This window comes from Megachile rotundata, chromosome 13, assembly GCF_050947335.1.
Source record: "Megachile rotundata isolate GNS110a chromosome 13, iyMegRotu1, whole genome shotgun sequence".
Classification (NCBI taxonomy): domain Eukaryota; kingdom Metazoa; phylum Arthropoda; class Insecta; order Hymenoptera; family Megachilidae; genus Megachile; species Megachile rotundata.
The window spans coordinates 14,432,021-14,454,545 of record NC_134995.1 but is presented as its reverse complement, the minus strand read 5'-3'; the positions used below and the strand labels follow the sequence as shown (position 1 = coordinate 14,454,545).

Genomic DNA, 22,525 nt, shown 5'->3' with positions numbered 1-22,525 from the left:
CGGCACTCGGCAGATTAATCCGACTGGTAATTTGCCGTCCCGCGAATGGCTCTAGACTCTGAAACTCAGTCGACTGCACATGCTACCGCATCGTGTCGCGTTTACACGTATATATATCTGCGAATATTTCGTGCACCAAAACGCAACTTCATTTCCGTGTTTATGTTCCAGCGACGAACACTCGGCTCGACCAAGCAACTACGCTTTATTTCCGAGACGAATGCTCCGCAGAGTGTACCGACGAGAAATTAAAGTATTATTAAATTAATCGAAAACGACTGCTCTGGCGCGAGTATAAGTTTAAACGTATTAATGCGTAGTCGGAGCGAAAGCGAAAGTAATTACGTTGTCGAGCGAAGATCATCGTGCCAAGTATAGCGAATTTGCGAGTTTTTAAGATCGCGTTAAGCTAACGTATACGAGCCAGTAGTTTACCACGAGTGCCTCAAGGATTAAAAGAGCAGGAACGGTATATCATAAAACAGAGCTCATCTATCTGAACTTAAGCTCGTTCTGGTAGAGCCAGACTGGAGAATAAATGGCTCTCGACCGAAACACGTATGTACGGGCCAAGTCCAGCAACAATATCGCCAACGACAAAAAGACACGAAAGCCCCGGAGAAAAATAACGCCATTTGCAACCTCGAAGATGTCTCTTACGGATCCACTACTCGTACATCAGGCAACCGTTATCCATACGAGTTACGACACCACGATTTATGCGCGCGTCGCTGTAAGGGCAAGTTTTTAAAGTGACTCGAGAAATATATCGGTTAAGAAGTTTATGCCGGTAAAACCGACGGTTTCCGCGCTCGACGAAGCGCGCAAGGATTAGAATCTATCGATTCGCGCCTTGGAACATTCGGAGAGAATAATCGAATGAAACGCAACGTATAAATGCGCTAACGCACGTAAATGGACCGCGGTATATATATTATATTAAAGTTGGTAATGCAGTATAATTCCGTTAGCCTCATTATGCAGACATAATGGATACAGAAAGGACGCGTAATTTAATTACGTTAGCATGACGGTGAAGCGTCGATGTAAAATTTCACTTCTCGGTTTCAACGGGGCAAGTTCAGAGGGTTATCGTACAGAAGAAAAGGGTTCCTCGCTCGCACTTTGTGTTTGAAACGTACCATCTAGACGGTTATAGCTTCGGGTTACGTCGCTTACGAAATCAAATGGCCAGCATCACTCGGTGAATTGCGAGAAGGTTCTCCTCTTCAAACATTATCCTTAGAAAGCCTACGTTGCACCTGAGTGTACACTCTATCACTCTGACAATGAAACGCCTACCTATACGTGTAACGAGTTGTTACACCGCCTAGTCGTATAACGTTGGGTATATTAGACCGAGCGCACCACCGAATTACCGATTTTTTAATTAAGTCCAAATTTTCCCTCGACGAAATTACGGTGTAACGAGACAGAGAACCGCGAGCGATATTATGTAGGTCAAGTATCGAAAAAGATTTAACGTAGCGTTATTAATAATTTCAAAAGGTAAATTGACAGTTTTCCTCTTACATCGTTACGAATAATGAATTATCGTTACGATCGACGTTTCCACAATTTTCACGTTCCATCGCGGATTCGTTAATTTATTATTCTCGCGTGATCAAAGAAACCTTCGAACGGCACGATTTTTACCTCTCGATCCTTGACATATATTCCACGATTTTACGACGTACGTAACCTTTTTTCAATCTACGAGAGATCGAGGGAAATATAAATTAAATCCGATTCGAAACGGTTATCAGTTAGACCGTGTGGGAGTTATTAATGTTCCGCCGTATATTCGCGTGCGCGAGTGATCGCAAATATTTCGTTTACGTTATGGAAACAAACGGCTAAGTAACTCGTAATTCGTCGGAATATGTTATTCGCGAAACAATCGCCTCGACGAGAACGATATTTCTAGCCGGGCTATTGTTTTATCATTCTCCGAGCAACCACTTTATTACCGTTTCGATTCAGAACCGAGTTCGCCAAAATTGTCAATGTAGGTCGAGACCGAATTACATTCGGTCGTTTAAACGGTTATTTCTGTCGGAAATCTGTCTCCTCGTTTAGCTCCAGGCTTTTTGCAACCGAATTGCGCAACCCTTTGATTGACGGGGAGATAAAAATTATGCGAAGTAAGAGAACACGCAAATTCGAATGCAACATCTTCTAATTACGTTGTGAGAAAAACTCTGACTCCGGTATTGAATCCTGTCGAGATCGAGGATCCAAGATTTAAATTCGACTTTCGAAATTGTGGCTAAGTATTAATTTAAAAGCTCATTATAGGAGATATCGAGGAGACGTAATTAGAGGAATTACGATCGAAAGGATGGAATAATAGAGGAGAGAAGAGGACGATGGAAACAGGGTCGATTGTTGAGCGATACCGCGAAAGGTCACGGCTTTTCTTGACAAATGGCGGCCTTGTGCTGCCACTGATGGACTCGAAATGGTATCTTGGTGGTCTGCGGGACGGCCGAAGTACATCAGGGTACATTTGCAGCTCTCCACTGGATCTGTTTCCAGGACTACGAAGCGTCCAGTAAACTGGTCCGCTGGGAGTACTACTCGAAATTGCTATAAATTTATCCGTGATAAAGTACTGACGTTGTAATTAAATTTTTTTACCAGAATTAATTAAATCTCGTGCTTTTTTCATTTATCGTTACAGTTCGCGCAGAGGCACCAAGGTACATCACGAAATTTCGTTTAAAATTTTTCATCGTTTCCCCGCAGAATTCTCCCGCGCGCTTTGTACAATCCATTTGGTAAAATTTTATTATCCCCGACTATCTAATCGTCGAAACCACAGCCAGGTTAAACGTAATCGATAATTAAACGACCCTCTAAAAGAGAAAGCTTTTTCTTGCTATGCGAAATTTACCTGTATTAAATATTCGATCTGATAACAGAACGGAGCTACGATAACTAATGAACACGATTCTGATACCGGAATTAATGCGTTTCGAACTTACAGACGATAAAAGGTTTTTCGAATCGTATATTACTTTTATCTCGTGGGTTGACAATGCGTTAACATCGCGGCACGATTTTATGGATAACAAAGGGAATCGCCGTGTTGGGAAGATTATGCTGAACCAACGATACTAACCTTCCAGCGAAATAATCTGAGAAAGATTGCTCGTTGGTCGGTTAATATTGAACAACAACGGCGACCCAATTTCGAAAGATTAATAGGCTCACTGACAGCGGTTGACCTTTGTTCCTTTACAAGATTGAAAGCAAATAGGCAAATATGGATATATCGATCGTAGGAGATCCTGTTCCAAATTTATTTCTTTTTCGAGGGTTATTCCTGTCGCGTACAGAACCGTCCGGAAGTCGAAATAAAGTGATCTAAAAATGTACTCGAACGGACGCGAATATCTTGCAAACTGTAAATGCAAATATCGCTATGAAACCCCGTGGATATTTATTTAGAGAAAATCGTCTTCGTCGGTAAAAGATTTGAATAAACCCGAAATAAACTTGGTCCGAGTGAAATAACGCGGCAAGAAGGTTTAATCTTTGGCGCGAAAGCAATCGCGTTATCGAGATATAAGCATAATCGACGATGGTGTACACGAGGTTAGGACGGTCGATATACGAGCAACGAATAGCACGGCTATATTCCAAACTGATAATCAGCGATAAGCCGTGGCTGGTCGATAATCGAGGGGCTTGGCTCGAAAACGACTCATTGTGCGTGTAACCGCGTCCACGGGACGAAATTGTCCGAAATGAAGGGACGAGTGATGATTTCAGCCGTGAAACGCTATCATAAATTCTTGCCGAACGAACGAAACTGGGTCGTTCTTTGCCCGCTCGGGGGGCCTTGTTTGGAAGACGGAAAATGATAGAAAGGAACAAGTCTATAAAGAGAAAGCGTAGCGAAATCGACGACCGGATGAGTTTGTTCCCTGTTTGCGTTTCAACGGAAGTACCGTGTTCCAGTTACGACTACACGAATGGTTCGGTTAAAAATTTATCTCTATTCCAAATAGATTTTTGCACCGCATCGAATAGACACCATTCTGTTCGAGTTTATCTTCCCGCCTCGGCGTGAATCGTGAACGGGCTTCGAATTGCTTTGAACGTCGATGGAGATGAAATTCTGCCTTTTAAAAGTTATACACAAAGGGATATAGGGGTACTTTTGTTCGACAAAAGATTTTTTCTGGCTAGTGCAAAATTTCATCGAAATTGATTTTCGATAGAAACCAACGAACGTTATTTAATCCGAATACCGTCCAAGTCATGGCGGTAATAATACGAATAATAAATCGATATCTTCTCCCTTTTGATATTCGTAACACCGTCGTCAAACGCGTACGTCGTATTTTGCACCGACTTATTCTACTGCGCCAGAGCGTGAACAGCTCTATTGCCACAGTGGAAAAGACCGTATGTAGTCAGACGGATCTACTAAAAATTTTGAATTCGATTTCTAATTATTTCATCCTTACAAAGCGCTCTTAAACGACGCAATAATTGACGTTTTAAAAGGTCGAAACTTTCGGAAACAAAAAAGTAGCACCGCAGAACTTGGACAACTTGTCCTCTCAGTTAATTCCTGTCACCTATCGAATTACCGACCGCAAAACTTTCCTTTCGGAAGTCCATTCAGCTAGCTATCAGATACCCTATTCTCGACCCGGTGAAATTCCTTTCTTTTTCCCGTCTTTCCCGAGTTTTTTTCTTTCTATCCTACCTCAACCTCGATTGTCCCTGAAAGGTCGTCCCGATTTTCGGACTTCGTATTCGTAGCTCGACATCTGACAACACCAGTGCATTTTCCCACAATCGACCGGCTAACGAGAATTCGACTAAACGACCTACCCTCCTCTCTATCCTTTCTTCTATTTCCATTCCTCATTAATTTAACCGAATTCGTCCTTATCGAGATTCTGGTCGCGAGCTACAAAAAACTTCCAACAAGAGAAAAAGCAGAAATGGAACTCGTGTCGTAAGAAACGAACGATTTACCTTCATAGGATTGCCGGAACGAGAAGAAGCGAAAATAGGATAGCGGAAAATAAAATGGAACAGATTATAATACAGTGACGTAATTTTGACGGAAGTCTGGAAATTTTGGACGATTCCGGCAATAGCGAATACAAAGTGGAAATGAAAAAGAGGAGGCGAAACGGGGACAGGTAGAAAACAGAGAGTAGAACGTAATCGAAGTGACTTAATTAACCGAATCAAACTATACGCTAGCAGTATTTCAATTCGAATCTTTCTGGTTGTACGATCAAAGGGCGAATAACGTGGTATTGGCGAAAGGGAAACATGGGAAAATGCAGGATAACTAAGGAAAAAGTAATGGATCGAGAGCGTTTTGGTTTGTTCATGCGAAAAATTCTTTTGAAAATGTTCACAAGATTGTTCGAATGAAGTTGCGACAAAAGTAATTGGAATAAACCTGACGGTCCGTCAGGATTGCTTCGAGCATTTCAATATTTTTTTGGGTCGACGACGGCCTTTATCGAAACCGCGTGAACGAAAATTTATTAATAAAAAATAACTTTCCATCCGACGATATCAGTCCGAGCAGATAAGATTTTTAACGAACAAGTTGATTTACAATTTTCCGATTGCGTGAGAGGAAAGAAGAGTTTAATTACGGCTAATAATATTATCCATTCAGCAACATTTCGTCGTGCTTATCAAGCGTCTGGATCCAACATGGTTTTTAACGAACAAGTTAATTTATAATTTTTCAATTTCATTAGGGGAAGAAAAGATTAATTTCGCTAAGTAATTTATACCGTTTAGGGACATTAACAACGTCCCTTCCAAACTTACCAAGTGTCCAGATACTTATGAACGATAGTGTACGACCCAAATTCTAACCTATCTCTTTCCCTTCCACCCCATCGCACCACGACCTACCCTTACTTCCCCAAGTCCGACGTCGTTGCTCGAAATATTATCGAGCCCGCTGATCTCTCAAAGACTTTCCAAAATTACGACCTCGCAAGCTTGAAATTAGTTTGCGGAAAAGCCTTTCGGCATTAGAAACGCGCGTTTCTTGATTCGTTAAGACGCTCATCGTCACAGTAGAACTAGTCACGCGTAGTCAGACGCGTTACACGTTGCAATTACTCGGCGCTGCATCTTCGGCACACACTTCGCGAAATCTACCATTATTGTAATTAAAAGTTTACCCAGTACATTACAAAGTTATTCATTTTGAAATGGCAATCATTCCCGAATACACTTATTTTCCGATCTCGAATATGCACGAATGTTGTAATTACGATATTTTCGAGCGAATAATCTGCTTCGTCTCTCACTCGAACGGAACGATTTCTATCGTTGAGCTGTATGTCACAAACATTATTCCGCCGCTCGGATAAGAGGGAAAAAATATCGTTGGCTAAAATTGAGCGAGGATAACGAGGTCGGTGCTCTTTCTACCGAAAAAGTGGCTGTCCTTCGAAGCTGGAGCTTTCGTTTTTAGCAAGTCGTTTCTTTTGCCGGATAAATGGCGTAATTCCGTTTCGAACTGATGGCTTCTAATTCGTTTTTTTACGCGCCACCGCTTCCCTTTCCCCCTTCTGACGTTATTGTATAATCGTTTTACTGTTCCAAAAAGAAGGATCGTTTTATAATTCTCTTTTAATCGTGACTTTTAAAAATAACTATTCGAGAGTTCCGTGTTACGAAATGATTGAATTCTAATTAGAATTTAATAAGACGGATAACAACGAGAGTCGTTAGCGAGCGAGAATAGGCGCAGTGGTAAGAGTCAAAATAGAGCGAGGCATTCGTTACAAGTCGCGTTGACCGAGTTAAAAAGACTCCGCTCAAAGAATCATCTCGACGACAAACCGATTCGATTTAACCGGCCGTTATAGAAAGTATGATATCGGACTGGTCGATGGTTTCTATTTCGAGCGATATTCGGTCGAGTATTAAAGGTGCTACTCTCCGCTTTATGTCAACTGGGTCATCGAGCTTCGTATTAAAAGAAGCTACGGGGCCACGTATGAATATTCCATTTATTTATTTACTTAGGTTCTCGAGAAGTACCTTTTTTATACAATATTCGGTAAATTATTCTGCGCGAACCTGTGCCCGGCAACGCGATAACTCCACCCAAGATATTTACAATCTGACCCACATTATTGCTCCCTACAAAACAAGTACAACTTTTTGGAAATTCGTATCTACGAATAGAATACGATCGAACGGCAAATATTTCTGATTAATTCGAATTAGTTCAAAGGCAGAAATATCTCGGAATCTTACAACACCCTTCGAGAACGTAGAGTCACGATCGAAGTTATCTGAAATCAACATCTCTCCGAGGTAGCCGTAAATTACTAGGCCAGTAAGATAGCGTTCGACCAAAATAAGAAAAAAACAGAAGGTCGCTTTACGCGCGATTTATAGGTCCGAATCGGCGAGGTCGATTTAACGACGCGTCGATGCGAAGGAACGGCGCCAGACTGGCGGACTATCGATTCGATTCGATTGCCGAAAAATGGTAATGCGGTCGAGCAGAACGGCGAGCGAACTTCGCATCCAAGAAAGGACGTCTCAATTTCGTTGCTATGCCCTATAGGAATGCGGAACCAGGATACTCCATGAGAGCAGACAGAATTTCCTTCGGGCTACGAAAGAAGAACTTCGCGTGTGCTTGCTAGAATTTTCACAGTCGAACGAAGAGGGAAATTTTTAACGCTTTAAAATTATAGAGAATACAATTCGTACGTTCTTTCGTTTCAACGATTTCGTTTACTTTTTAAACGACTTTAGTCGAGTAATCGCGAATTAAGAGATACTCCAAAATATTCGCTGGTATTATATCACCGAAATGGCTGAATTCGTGCGGTTCCGAACAGAATTTATCGCGAAAACGGAACTAACTATGCATCGACGTTTCGTTGGACGAACGCGAGCGTAAGATATACATCACCGACAGCGATCCGTGATTCATTGTTGCTGCGTTAAGCCTACTCGCATAATCAGAGAGCGACGTATCACCTCCGCCATTAATTACGAGGCCGTGTAACACGCATTCATCAAGTTGAACGTTTTGGAGGGCCGTATGCAGATTGGTCGGCTAGATAGAAAATTAGCAAATGTTCTTGTCAACGGATCCGATGACCGATATAAAAAACACGCCCGAAAAGAATTCGTTTTCGAGCAACAAGATGCGTTAAAGAAGATTAAGAAAACGAAGAGCTTCGAGGGAAAACAGGCAAGCGCCGAAGAAATTTCTCATTCGGTCTCACCTCGCGGAGAAGAATTAATTTTCGAGGCGGGCTAACTTCTTGATGCCGAGTTAATCCAAGTTCGCGATACCCTGGGCTGGCAGAAACTTCTCCGAAGGAATTTCAAATTCGCAATATCATAACGGACTCTCGAAGATCGCCGTCGAAGTAAATGGATTCGTGAATTATACGTGCGCCGAAATTCAAGCTTTAAACCCGCATCGTCGATTCAACTTCTCCGCGAGCCGTGGAAACCGTGGTGGAAAAGCAATTGTCGCGAAAGGTTTACACGTTCTCGGGGTACAACCGTTCCATCGCGATACAAGATAAACGAACGGCCGCTTAATATGCTCTCTAGAAGAACGTAGAGAAACCGAGCCATTGAATAATCACTTTGAAAGACGTTCTTCCTCTATTCTTCCTCGTCTACGCGACACGGCGAACAAAAGACTGGAGTATCATAAGGATAGACGACCACGTCGAAAGGTGATGAAAGAAACCGTGAAAGTTCGCTAACCTTTTGTCCATCTTTCTCCTACGAGTACGAAAACCTTGTCTAGTCATTTTTATATTGTCTTCGTAGCTCCAAGTTCTTTTAAACGAACCATAAGGGATGTAAGCAAACAAGATTAATCGATGGTATCACGCCGATATTTATCGACCGCGCTATTCATTCACCGCGAATCAGGACGTTGGAATAAATAATTAGCGATTAACATCCCTTTACAATCCATCGTATTACCACCGCTGCAGTTGTACCGTGTGTCAGTCACCTATGTACAATGCTACGAATATCTATGGTACTATTATCCTATAGCTGCCTCTATATAGCACCTACAGTGTATCATCTATTATGTCCTAGTCATCAAGAGACAGCGCTAAAACCCAGACATTAATATCTTTAATAATCTATCGCGTGGCGCACCAGGAACGGGTATTTCTACTGCGTCCCACAGTCCTCGATAATCAGGGCTATGAATTTGGTAAAAACAAACGTGTCAGGCCAGCGAATCGAAGCGCGATAAAACTCGGGAATTAGTTTAACATAATATCGTAATAATATCGATCGGTAATATCGCGTGTCTCGCGAAGCGCGTCTGTTTCTACTGAACCAGCGGACGCGCTAATCGCGTTCGGCGAACGGCAAAGAGTGCGACATTGGCGAAGGTTAGCGGAGGTTTTCGCGGGGGAATCGCTTCGTGGCAGGAGACTTTGACGACCGCTGCACCCCGTGTGCACACGATGCGTTCAAGGGCCACGAACGTCGACGACTTTGCGGCTCGGGAAAAGCAAGCTACGTTCGAGATCGATGAGGAAGAGAAAGAGAGAGGGAGCGAGAGAGAGAGGGAGAAAGAGAGAGGGAGAGAGAGAGCGAGCCGCAGAGCGGCCTAACCCTTGCGTTTTATCGAGCCGTGGCACACGTACCTCTCGCGACGAACAGCCACGAAAAAGAGAGAGCCAGAAAATACACGAACGTGACGCGATCGACGAGGAACGACGACGTACGCCTGAACTTAGCCGCGTATCACCGTGACGCGACCTCGAGCTTTTTCGATACTTCCTTGTCGCGGGTTTCAATTACTTTGAAAGTACCTCGTTAAACCCGATCGTCCCTCTCGCCTCTCGCCATGTGCATAAAATAAACTCGGACCACGTAGCGAAACACAGAGACATCGACGACGTTGTTTTCGACGCGACGACGGAAAAGCGTGATTCTCCGAGTTGATATCGTTATAAATGACTCACCTTGGGTCTCTGCTAACTCGGAGGGTGGAAGAACGACAAAGTCGAGGATAGAACCGAAGTGCTGGCTCGAAAAACAGTGTACGAGGACTACCGGCGAGGACGACGGCGAGGACGTCCGTACGAGTCTCACGTTTAGACTACGTGGGTCTCCCCGGTCGTCGGTGGCGGTGACGCTAGTGACGACGGTGGTGGTGGTAGTTGTGGTGGTGGTGGCGACGGTGGTGGTGGTGGTAGTTGCTTTCTGCCCTCCAAGAGGGAAAAAGAAGGGAGGAGAGACAGAGAAAGACGGGAAAAGACCGATGGAGATCGAAGTCTCGTGGCAAACGGTCGTAGACTGAGTGAACCCGAGTTCCGACTGAGCGACCGAGTCTCCGTGACGACGACGCTGGCGCCGCTCGACGGAGGGTTAACGAATTACCATCGATCCATTGAAAATGGTATGGGGTAAGCTAGGGTGCAGGGCGGAAAGAGGAGCGAGGGGCAGAAGGGCTGCCAACACCGACCAAGAGGGTGCACGACCAACGGAACCCTACCGTCGAGCCTTGCAGAGGAAAAGGGAGAGGGAGAGCGACGAGTCGAGTTGGGAAGAGGGCGGGGCGTACGCGTACCACACGTTCCTATCTCTGTGTCTATGCACCTATCTTTTTCCCCCTGTTTTCCATCCCTTTCTCTCCTATCCGCCATTCTCTACGCTCTACTCCCTATTCTACTTCCTACAAACGTTCCCTCTGTGTTACCGTACGCGCGAACCTTGTCCTTTCTTCGTTCTCTTCCTCCCCCTCCTGTATTTTCATTACCATTTTTTGCTAATTTTCACCGCTTTCTTATCGCGCTTCTTCTTTTCGATTTTTCTACTTGTAACGACGATTTCTCGCCGGATCACTCCGACTCGAGTATTTCGCAATTTTTCTGTTTATATTTGCCTCTTCTTCGCCGATTTCTCGCGAACGCGCCTCTCCCTTTTATTTGCCACCCTCCCCTGCTTCCTCCTCTATGTTCATTTGGACGTTGATGTTCTTTTTCCGCTCTTAACTTTTCTTTCCGCTACTTTTTTCGATTATCTTCATTTTCTTAATGCGCATAAATTTAGTTTCCTTTCTTGTTTTTAATCGCATTTTTATTCTCGACCGTATCATCGAACAAAATGGTTAACTAAGAGCATTAAAGGCACACCGGTAACTCGAAATTTATCGAATCGGAATGTTAATTCGGAAGATTTGTTGCTTTTTAACGAACCATATGACCTTGTACCGTGGTAACGTGGCTCTTATTACGACGCCAACGAACGCGTGAACGCTTAAACTTCCTCCCTTCCCTCTCGATTAATTTCCCTAATGCGCGTCGACTAAACTTTCTCCTTTTTCGATCGCCTTCGCTAGTGATTTAAAGAAAACTATTCCGACACCGTGCAGGTGCATCGGTCTCGGAACCATCGACGAAACCTGGCTGTTAAACGTGCCGAAACTTTGCTCGCGAACGAAACTACGGGAAAGAGAGAGTATACGCGTATATATAGGTCATAGCATGATGAGAATTTAGACGATGTTGTGCGTCTCGCTTCGCCACAACACCAAGATGAGAAACTTCGTTGTTATCATAAACGTTTTAGCTTTAAAGCGGCCTTCTCGCAAAACCTTCGACGTAAATATAGAGTTACCCGTTTCTGTTCTACATCGTTTGTATACACGCGTTATACGCAAACGAATATAGGTGTTTGATGAATCGATAAAAGAACCGAGTCGTTGTGTTTCCATTCATCCGGTTCGATATCCAACGTGCAAAGGGATGTTTTGTTCGTTGGGTAGGTGGCGCGATCAAAATCACGGGCTACGAAGTGACAATAAAAGACGTTCGCGTATCTACACATCGCCTTGGGATCCATTAAGTAAACGCAACTTCTCTACAAGCTGTCGTATACACGTACATGCTAGGCGCTTTTTAGCCGCTCGTGGAAAAATGCAAATCTGGGTCAACGTTATTCTGAATTGGAAGCTGACAGAGAAATGAAAACGCGGACAAAAGTTAGCGCGATATTTCTTTTTCTCTCTCCCTCTCTCTCTCTCTTTCGCTTTTTTTTCGAGTTCGTCTTTAAAGCCTAGCTGACATTTATATCGTAAGCGGAAGAAAAAAAGATCTACCTGGAATATCGTTATACCGGCGGGCAAAATAAATGTCTGCGTTCCTCAACTTTTACCTCATTTCGCTTTATTTCGCGAAAATCTCTCGGTATTTAGAACGAAGCGAAATGAAAACACGGTGTGTTCGAATAAATGCCATTTCTTGAATAACGCTTGCTCTAAATGTTTCGTCGTGTTAAATAAAGACTGAAACTACCGACAGAGTCGATTATCGTAAAAAGAATTAAACGATGATACAATTTCCAAAAATAGGCAAACGTCGAGCTCGCTTTATCAACTTGATAAAACGAACACGTACAGTGATTACTCGAAACTGTAATACCGTGGTATTATCGTTAGAATTTTATGACATTCCCGGATACCTGCTTAAAACGGAAATATATCGGATGTACGGAGTTAATAGCGTGACATGGCTTGACTTTATCTCCACTTGTCATATAAATCACGAATACTTCCACGATAAATCGATACCTTTCAAATCAAACACGAATTTCTCGATAAATATAGCACACGACGAATCGCTGACGATGTTTAAAAGAACTTTACTTTAACGCGTATTAACCCGATTTTGTCGCCACCACGACTTTACGAGTATTATCGCGTAAACGTTCAAGTAAAGGGGCAAATATTTGAAGTTACGAGCACCTCTGAAGATGCGTTATCGTTTATTTATCGGGGCGTAGAAAATTCGAGTCTCGACAAAGGAATAGAATATACGAAAGATCAGAGATCGACCAGCGGACTGTCGAATCGAAGATTAAACGTCGTCGGTAGAAACGTAAACACGTGGACAGACAAACGTGTCAGATGCATCTCAAGTTCTTAACGCAAAACCATGAAACGAGGGTTGTGTCGTGACAGGAAAGCCGGAAATTACGTAATTTCCTTACATTCTGAGAGGAGTTAAATGCTTTATACGAGACACGCTGCCGTGTCGGAATATCGAATTCCTAATCGAATCAATAATTACGCGCTAAGGAAGGAACTGAAAACGCTTCTGCTCCGTATACTGCCAACGCGCGTACGTTTTCCTTTCTTCTCCGTCGCGGGAAAAGAAAATCGTGCCCGCGCAGGAATCGCAAAAAAATCACGATTCATCCAACAGAAAGAACGAGTGTTCGACAAAGAGAAAACTCCGACGTGACTTTACAAATTCGATATTTTTTGTTCGATCAAATTTATTGGATGTCCCGTTGAATACGCGTTAGTCGAAGATCCAATTGATAGGAACGGACAAACTGAAAAATCGTCCGGAAGAATAAAAAAACCGAGGAACGCTGTAAAAACGAGCAAAGTTTTTGTAAAGTTTGCGAGAACAATACGGAAGTGAAACAAAGCTCTGTACATCGATTACGTCTGTACATAAAGTACAGTATTCAGAGGCAAATGTTGAAGAAAGATTTCGATGGAATTGTTACCTTCGTTCGTAACGAACTAAACGGTATGTTAAAGCGTTAGTTCATCCACGAAAAGCCAGAACGCAAGGAAATAATCCCAGAAAGATAATCGTGTTTTCTCGCTTTTCGGCATGCTTATCACGGTCCACATAATTCCGAGACTTATAGCGAAGCGTTATACCACTAACATGGATTTGCACTTCGCCAGTCCCAAGACGTGATTCCGAGCAGCATCTCCTGGAACCAAAGTCTGGCGGGCATCCGTGAAACATCGAGAGTCCATACGCACCCACAAATACTATACACGATCGCTTACATATTTGTTCTGTTAACTTTTTAATTTAGAGAATGTACTACGAATCATTAATGCTATCGCGATTATTCTAATAACGAACTGACGTAGCAAAAGGCTAAACAGATTTTTCAAAAGAACTCTATTCCTTTATTTTATCGTCATAGAATCGCGTGCAATTACGTTAACGATATCCCCTTTAAACATAGTTCAAAGTGAGCAGTAATTTATTGATCCACACGGCATGTTCAATCCGCTTCCAAACATTATACGAAAAGGTCGAGTAACAAAACGCCGCCCTCTTTATTTCTGTTTAGGAACCATAATTTTTCAGACGCGATGAACTCTCGGTGACACAATCGACCAGCGAGAGATTTCTCACTTGCTACCTTCAGAGACAAGTGTGGACGTTTCAAGGTTCTTAGGAAGATGCGCAAACGGACGTAAGTAAATTGTAAACACCCTTTGACTATCGAGTGTAAGGAACGAAATTCAACTCAACGTCCGATCCAACTCTCCAACGCGTGTACTCATATGTCTGTGTACGTGTGTGTATGGAAGATGTTAGACGAAGGTGCTCGTCAACCTGGAAAATTACACGGCTTCCGCTCGCATTTAATTCATTAACAATTTGCTCGTAACGTTGTTTCACGTTTTGACTAACGAGCAGAGTATCCTTGTACAACCCTTCTGGTAATGAAATGATGTTGAAAATATCAGAACGGTACCGAGCTAATCTTTCAATTTTACATAGCAAACGAGGACTAAGTCCCGACCGAAATTTGTCTATTAAAACTCTTCGTGAAAATGTACGAATACAGTTAAAATTTTTGTAGTCGCGTTGTAATTCAAGAAAATGTAAAACAGTAACTAATTTGAAGTTAAAATCGTGCCTTAGCCGGCAAAGGTTGGGCCATGTTGCCACACAAATTAGAGGCTAAAACTTGGATCGACCTAAAGTTAAAAATTTTCGAAGGAAAACTGCGAACGTTAACAAAACAAGATAAGATAAAAGTTATACCTTGAAACTGCAAGATCCGCAACAAAATTTCAAAATTCCCTACGAAATAGTTCTTGTTCCACTTTATGTAAAACGTGAAATAAATACTGAAAGTTGAAATTTTCCCAAAGAAGATTAGGAACACTAATGAAAGACGATAAGATAAAGGGTATTCGAGGAAATTTCAAAGTTCCCTAGAAAAAAAAAATGGAGAAAAAGCGCGAACGTGCAGGTGGTCTGACCTAATACACTTCCCCTGATGAAAAATTGCTCCGAATGAAAAGCAATAACCGCATTCTTGGTGGCGCTTGGTTTAATAAAAGACGGGTTAGAGGCTGTGCCGAAAGGCATCGATCCCGAATATTAGATTTCATCGCGTTCGCATTTACGCAGGTTATCGCGAGAACATTAATGGCCGTTGGCAGTGGCACAATGTGCGTGGCTGGCTTAATTAAACTTTAATTACTTTAATGCATCTGTGATCGCATTTCTGAACTACGAACTACTACCGCGCTGCTTGGAAATGAACTTGTTGATCGTGGTCTGCCACGACTTACAAAACTATACGAACTTGTCGTTTTATCGCCAAATTCCTCCTTTAATTTGATCGCGTTCGAGAACTCTGAATTTAATATTCGGAAAGACTTTCCCTCGTTTTAATTGTTATTTCAATGACCTCGACGTTTAAAAAGAATTTTTTTATTTCGAATTCTTGGTCAAAGGTGATGCAAAGTAAAGGGTAGAAAATTCGATTTCAAAGATACGAGAAATAATTCGAGCGCTATTCGGGCGACCTCCGTCAGAAGAATGGACAACTGAAGAGAATGGAGTTGATAGTACAGAAATCTGCTATATCAACTAAATTCGAACACCGTTTTGAATCTTGTTTGTTTCATTCTTTAGATTTTACGATACACGAGCTAACAGAGATGTTTGATTCATACTTCGTACATCCGTTTACGATACACCGAAACGATAGCATCTCATAAAACGAAGGAATGCAAATTAAAAAAAAGTGACAATTTCACGCGATCCGTTACATTGTTCTTCGCTTGTACGACAGTGTTCATCTTCGAGGAGCTTCCTCTCGATAATAAACAGGAAAGATGTTGTAGTCTCGTGCATCAAGGATGCAAAATAAAGAAATAGATGGGAGATAAAATATGATAATTGCCTTCGGTGTTCTTTCAATGATATTCGCAATGAAAGTATTAAGTAAGACATCTAATCGTTTAACGCGTTGATTGGAGTATTTAACAATTACACGCACGAGTTACTTCGTCGCTAAAAAAAGAAATAGGAACGAACAATTATTTGATGACCAAGTGCAAAGTAAACACGAGTCGAAACTTGAAATGTGAAATCTACGTCTCGGTTATATATGGGATGACGTAAATCTGTGTCGAAATCGAGCGGTGATTTGCAAAAAGAAAGATGTCAATGCTCCAAATCGGAATCGAATGATTTTGACTATCGATCGAATCAAACTCGTAGCTTCATTTCGAGTAACGATCTTAATTCTATCGTAAATATTTTGCGAAAATCGACTAAATTTCAATACCGCGATAGCGACTAAATAATAAAGTAATATTAATGCGGTTAACATAATGAAATACCGCTGTAATTTTGTTTGAAATTATCCACATCGGATTCAGAAGTTTAATAATGGATGAAATACGATAGAATTTAATGAAGCGAAACTTACTAAAATATTAATAAAATGCTTTTGATACGAGGTAATTTCGTTCGCGTCTGTTTCCGTTAATTGGAAGAAAGAGTTTGCATGAAAAAGAAAACGAGAATGAAGGCCTTTGATCAATTATTTCCTCGAATTATGGTAACACCGCGAAGGAGACAATTCTAGAATCTATCAAGGACCTCCTCGCATTACAGGACAATTAAATCGGCTCACCTAAGGTGGTGAGAATAAAAGTACGAAGAGTTGCAATTCTATAGAAACCGTATGTGTACCCTTCGATTGGATTCTAACAGAAATTTTTAATGGAAGATTTCAACGACGAGTTTCGTACGAAGAAAAAGTCTCATTATATAGGATATTCACAGAGATTACGAAAGATATTGAACATTATACAAAATAATAATTATTCATCAATGTCATAATCACGACGGTATAAGAATTCATTGAAAAGGAAACGCTTGGAGCATTACGACACACTATCTCATAAGCAGATACTAAAAGATCTAAGAATGGAATCTTCTTTATGGCAACAGAAAAATCTCCTATCTCACGCTACATAGGGGCAATAGTTCAAGAAACCGTATAACAATATGACATAGTAAGCAATTATTCCTTACTTACCTCGAAAATACTCCACCTCCAAGAAATATCTCTGCAAAATCCAGGATGTAGTCCAAGATCCAGCACCTCCAAAGCGAAACGTTGCTCGTTTCGAATTCATTCTGAAAAAGTACAAACACAAACATTAACCTACTTTCATTACCATTTTAAATACATTCCTATATCTACGGTAACAGATCTAGAAATCACTAAAGCATTCTTACACACGTGCCTAATCACGTGTGAAAGTATCCTGAACGCGAATATGTTTACACCGCGTAAAACATACGGGAAAATGAAGTAAAGCTGTTTTGTACGCGTGTGTAATCATGCGACGTATATCAAACACATGCGTACATGTTCACAAGGATGCAATGCAATGACACGTACCTGTAGATGCATGTGTAAACACGTGCGGGCAAACACGCACACACGGTGACACACGGATACGCACAAACGCGGTCTACACGGAAGAAAATTCGCGAATTATAACGTACTTCTGTTTCGATGTTGCTTGTGCCACGGTCACGGTTAAACTGACGAGTCATAACAAGTCTCGAGTTCGTGCGCCCCCGAGTAGAGGGATGTTTATCAACATTTATCGCCTTACCTACTTCGAGCCGAGGTAATATAAATTATTTTCTCTACAGTTTCTATTAATATTATTTAAAGTATTCCACTGAATTTTAGTACTATTATTCTTTCCGTAGTCGACAACTATTTATTCGTTTCTCCCCGAAGGATGTACAGTGTTTCACAGAATCAGCTGTGTAGAAGATGCTCATTATAGTCATTACCGAACACACATTGTTGAACATTTGTCTATGTATGCCAAGCAGTTAAGAGAAGAAAAAAAGATTGTACCATTCCCTTTTAGAAGAATATAGGAGACCTTCGATGCTCCAAAGATCGCGATCTCTAATAAGTCTTGAATCATGCGTTACGAGCCTCTCGATGCATCGAACATGTTTCATCTGACACCAATTCGTTTAACACGCGTGTTATGCTTTGTAAAATATTGGTAATTCTGGTGTCGATATCAGGATTAATTTCGATTTATCGAATATGGCAAAATTTGATGTTCGCCGATTAAATTAGAAATTTACGCGGGGCAAGTTAATCGCGTTTATAACATCGATTCTATATTTCTCGTTAGAAAGAAAAGGGTTAGTCGAAATTGCTTCTCGTAAGCGAAGCACTCATCGTGACCCAGCAATCCCGTGTTAATAGAGTTAGCCATTCACCCTTTAGCAATCCTCCACTGCACAAAATTCTAGTGAAATTACAATTTACTCGTGTTACAAATGCGACCCAGATTCGTCCCATTCGAACCGCAAGCTACACCGCGATATCCTACAGCAAAAGGTTAATTGGTATATATCTATAAACAAATTACTCGTTGCAAAGTCTCTTTTGTCTCGAGCTACGAAATAATTTAGCGAAAATCTAAACGAAGCGATTAATTATTCCGTTGACAATAATCAACGTACCGTTTCCCAACGAAAGCGAGCAAAATAACCGTACGTTATCGATTGAAACAAATGAAAATTCAATAGGTTGGAATTGTATCTAAACGGTCGAAATCGAATTTATCCGTAGCAATTACCAATGTAATTTAGCGAACGCGATAGACGAGGGGATAGGGAATTATTGGCCGGCTGATGCAGCGATATCAAAACAGTGGTAATCAGTGCATAGAATATTAGATTCCAAGCTGCTGCTACATCCCGAAACCAATTTTCTCCGCGAAAGTATTAATTGCGTTTCACCTCGCGATCAACTCGATTCTTTCGATTCGTTCGAATAAAGTTTCTCGATACGTAGCACTTGTTCAACGAATCGAAAATTCGACGACCCGTCGATTGTTCGCCACTTTTGTAATCCGTATTTCTGGGTTAGAAGAATTTACCGTGAACTGGGTCGGCGTAATTACTCAAATTGCCGTCAAACCCTGTTCTACCGTTTGCAAAACGTAATCGCGGACGAAGCTCACCTCTCCACGCCGCTTATTTATGTTGGACAACCCTTCTACTTCTTCTATTTCGATTCGAAAATTCTATCTTCGATACAGGTTGCTCGAAAGATATATTCTTCTATGAGCAAAGAAGGAAAAAATATAATAACCATAATATCGTACTTTGCGTCCATTCGCGGTCAAGAAAATGCAATATTCAGGACATTTGAGGAACGTAACCTCGTTTCTCAAGGATCCTTTTCAACGAAAACCACGAGGATCAAAAAAGATTTGAAACGGTGACGTGTCGTTTCGGACAAACATTCCGTGTGGCACGACAACACGGACCAGCAATATGTTAGCAGGATGCAACGGTGAAGGACTGTCGACCGCTGTGAAAATCTTCGGCGAACTTTCCCTATTTTCCAAATTTATTGTCATAAATACAACAGCGGAAAATCTGAAGTACAACCACGATGTTCGTTCATGGTCAAGAGAATGCAACGTCAAAAATATTCGGTGAACGTCTCAAGGACCCTTTTTAAAATAAAAAGTTACACGCGTCGATACGGACCACGCGCAGAATTTTCAAAGATCGATCAGACAATTTAACGAGCGTGTTTCGGTGTCAACTTTCTTTCCATTGGATTGTCGGTAGGACATGCAAAGCATGGTCCCCGTAGCGTGACAATTCCGTTGGTATCTTAAGGATTCCGTGCACTTAGTAGAGCACGGACGAAACGAAGCGTGTAAACTCATCTCCCTAAGCCTTTCGCGGTTCCCACAATGCTAGCGAACGATCCAAGTTAAATCGAAGGCAAGCTGCTCTTTCCATGCGTCGTAATAAAGGATTGCCGAGAGATCCAAGGATACTCGCCGATGTTTAGAGAGTACACTTCTCGATTGCGGACTGCTTAGAAATTTCTTCATCTTCTTCGCTGATGTAACTGAGAACCGCAGATGCGTCGCACTTTTCTTCTTCTTATCATGAAAGTCATTCATGGCTGCCGTAGAAAGTTATAACGATTCGTTTCTTCGTTTTACTAACGAGAACGAAGGTCACCCGATTTCATTAGAATAACGAGCTTTCTTTGCTCTCCGATAATAAACTGGAAACGCGCATTTGCGACATGAAATTCCAGTACATTGTTGTTACACTTTCCTGCTAAATTACTGGCCGCTTCCTGTTCGCTAACAAAATTCTAACAATTTCCTGTTATTTAAGACGCTAGTAATTTAATACGAGCAATGAAATTTCCGTGTCTCGTTGATCCAAATAGCGCTTAATTACGCCGTTAAACCTAACAGAATTTCTAAGTTTCTAACCTATATCGGCCTAGGTCTTCTTCTATTAACGCACAAATCGATAAAAAGGAAACAAATGGTCAAGATAGTATCTCGAAAAAAATTCCATTCTCGGACGTCGTGTTCGTAAAATATTTTACCGTTCTCCGGATGGCTTCCACGATTTGCCGTCTTAATTGCGTACGCGACTCCATGAAAGAAAGATGCTTTATAATGAACGGAACGCAAGCGAAGGCTACCGTAGTCCAGATATTCAAGAATCAAGGCCATCCTTATGGACGAATCGTTGTACCGTGCAATTTCACGGCAGTAACAGTAGAATTACAATTGGTCAATAAAGAATTTACCGTTCTCCCTTTTTCCTCTTTTCCTTCGCTAATCTTATTTCCTATGACACGTTTGTCGCGAAGAACATATCGTGTTCGGCCTGCATTCGTCTTTCATTTTCTTCGAAAATGTAACATTAATGCTACTTCGAGGACAAAATTTTACTCGGCTTGCTTAATTTCCGATGCCGGTCACCATAACTTCCAAGATATCGAACCCGGTGAAATTCCTTCCGTTTGAGAAAACATTAAAACACAAAGAACTAACGTCGTTCTCGATGAATCTGGTACCGATAAACCTGGAAGTAGCTGTTATTAATTGGTGGTCACGTTTCCTGTACGCAAGTCGTGCATGCAACCGAGGTACGCGTTCAGTTCAGATCTCGTCGGTTGCACACGAGTCCGCGTGCAATTGTGCGCGGGTCAAGGAGTTCGAGTGAAAGTATTAAATATCAGCGACCACCGTGTAGATGTTCCACACGAGGAACATTTGTTTCTTGCCGCGTCTCTCGCGCAACTTTCTCAAAACCTGGCCAATCGCTTCGATGTTTTTTCTCAACAGCCATCTTCGAAAACCGATCATCTTTGCCAATATAACTTGCTACTTTAAGGTCTATTTCCCTACAGAAAATTATTGACAAGGTCCTAGCTTTATAGAGCCCACTCTGGTTCCTATCTAGGTATATCAATGATGATAACTTTTCTGATCTGATGAACGATATAGAATCTTTTTATAAGAAAAACGATGGTATATTCTTCGGCAATTGGAGGAATTTCGGTGCAGTAGGTTGGTTCCTGCGGAACCCCGTTCTCACGTCCGTCGTTTCTCATAGTTGCAGCAAGAGAGGAGACTGTATTACGCAAGAAAGAGTCGTTTTTGCAACGCTACGCAGCAAGCTACACGACCTGCTCAACATTTTCCACTCTGTTTCATTTAAATTGCACGAGGTGCATCCTAAAAAACCATCTCCTTTGTTCCTCCGAACGCGACTCAAGCCTCTCGATGATATCTTAACCGGCGTTCCAGCTCGAACAACGATCACAGTTTCCTTACGATTAATTAATTAGCATCGTTTGCAAACTTTCGTTAAGAAACTTTTCACTTTCCGTGCAATATTATACTCGATAAGAGATCGTCAAAACTGCGTTTAAATTCCATTGAAGAGGGCTGCCAGCTTTTAATTGCGGTTCTTTACGAGCAAGTTAATCCGTCGGGCAATTTATCATCAAGATAAAATGGCAACGCGACACGACAGAGGTTCCAACTCCGTTCGTTAAGGAAGATTTCCAGTCACGAAATACTGGAAAATGATCGACCGTTTTTTGGCCGAAGTCGGCATTTTTTCGCAATTTACGAACAATATTAAAATTCATGGATTTTCCAGGCGAAATCTGTGTCAGGAAGGCGCGTCCACGGGAACTTTCCAAGATCGTCGTAATTCAACTGAAGATATAAGAGATATCGCAATCCATAAATAATCTTTCCCATTACTTCACGGCTTCGTCGTGTTATCGTTCCGTGCGGCTGATTCTATGCATACTTAAACGCCTTTTATGCAACAACAGACTCACGGCACAAACCTGACTCATATTAGACAATGATAATCTAACGGTTGAACGCCCGTTAACGGCACGCGAGTTTGTTCGCTCGCAAATCCTTACTTCGATTGTCGCGACAACGCGATCAACCGAAATCTGGATCCGGATGAAAATTATCACCCACGCCAGATCTGGCCAACTGTATTCTTATATCGGTTCGCCGCGGTGTAATGGGAGATCGCGTGACAAATAAGCCGAGCTCGTACGTCTGTAACTAGAACAAAACTTTTTA

At 41.9% G+C, this 22,525-nt stretch overlaps 1 protein-coding gene across 3 annotated transcripts in view; it reads right to left on the bottom strand.

Moving 5' to 3' along the window:
* Window positions 1-17,514, bottom strand: part of cpx (synaptic transmission protein complexin) — a 171,374-nt gene extending 153,860 nt beyond the window's left edge. Inside the window, exons 1-2 of one of the 3 annotated variants that reach the window (XM_076539321.1) lie at window positions 17,500-17,514; window positions 17,131-17,231 (exon numbers count right to left, since the gene is read on the bottom strand). The gene's annotated coding sequence lies outside the window, so the exon portion shown is untranslated. Of the gene's footprint in view, window positions 1-9,983; window positions 10,280-17,130; window positions 17,232-17,499 lie in introns of those variants that run through there. The other 2 variants (XM_076539322.1, XM_012288539.2) reach the window with 2 other exon arrangements.
* Window positions 17,515-22,525: the final 5,011 nt, after the last annotated feature.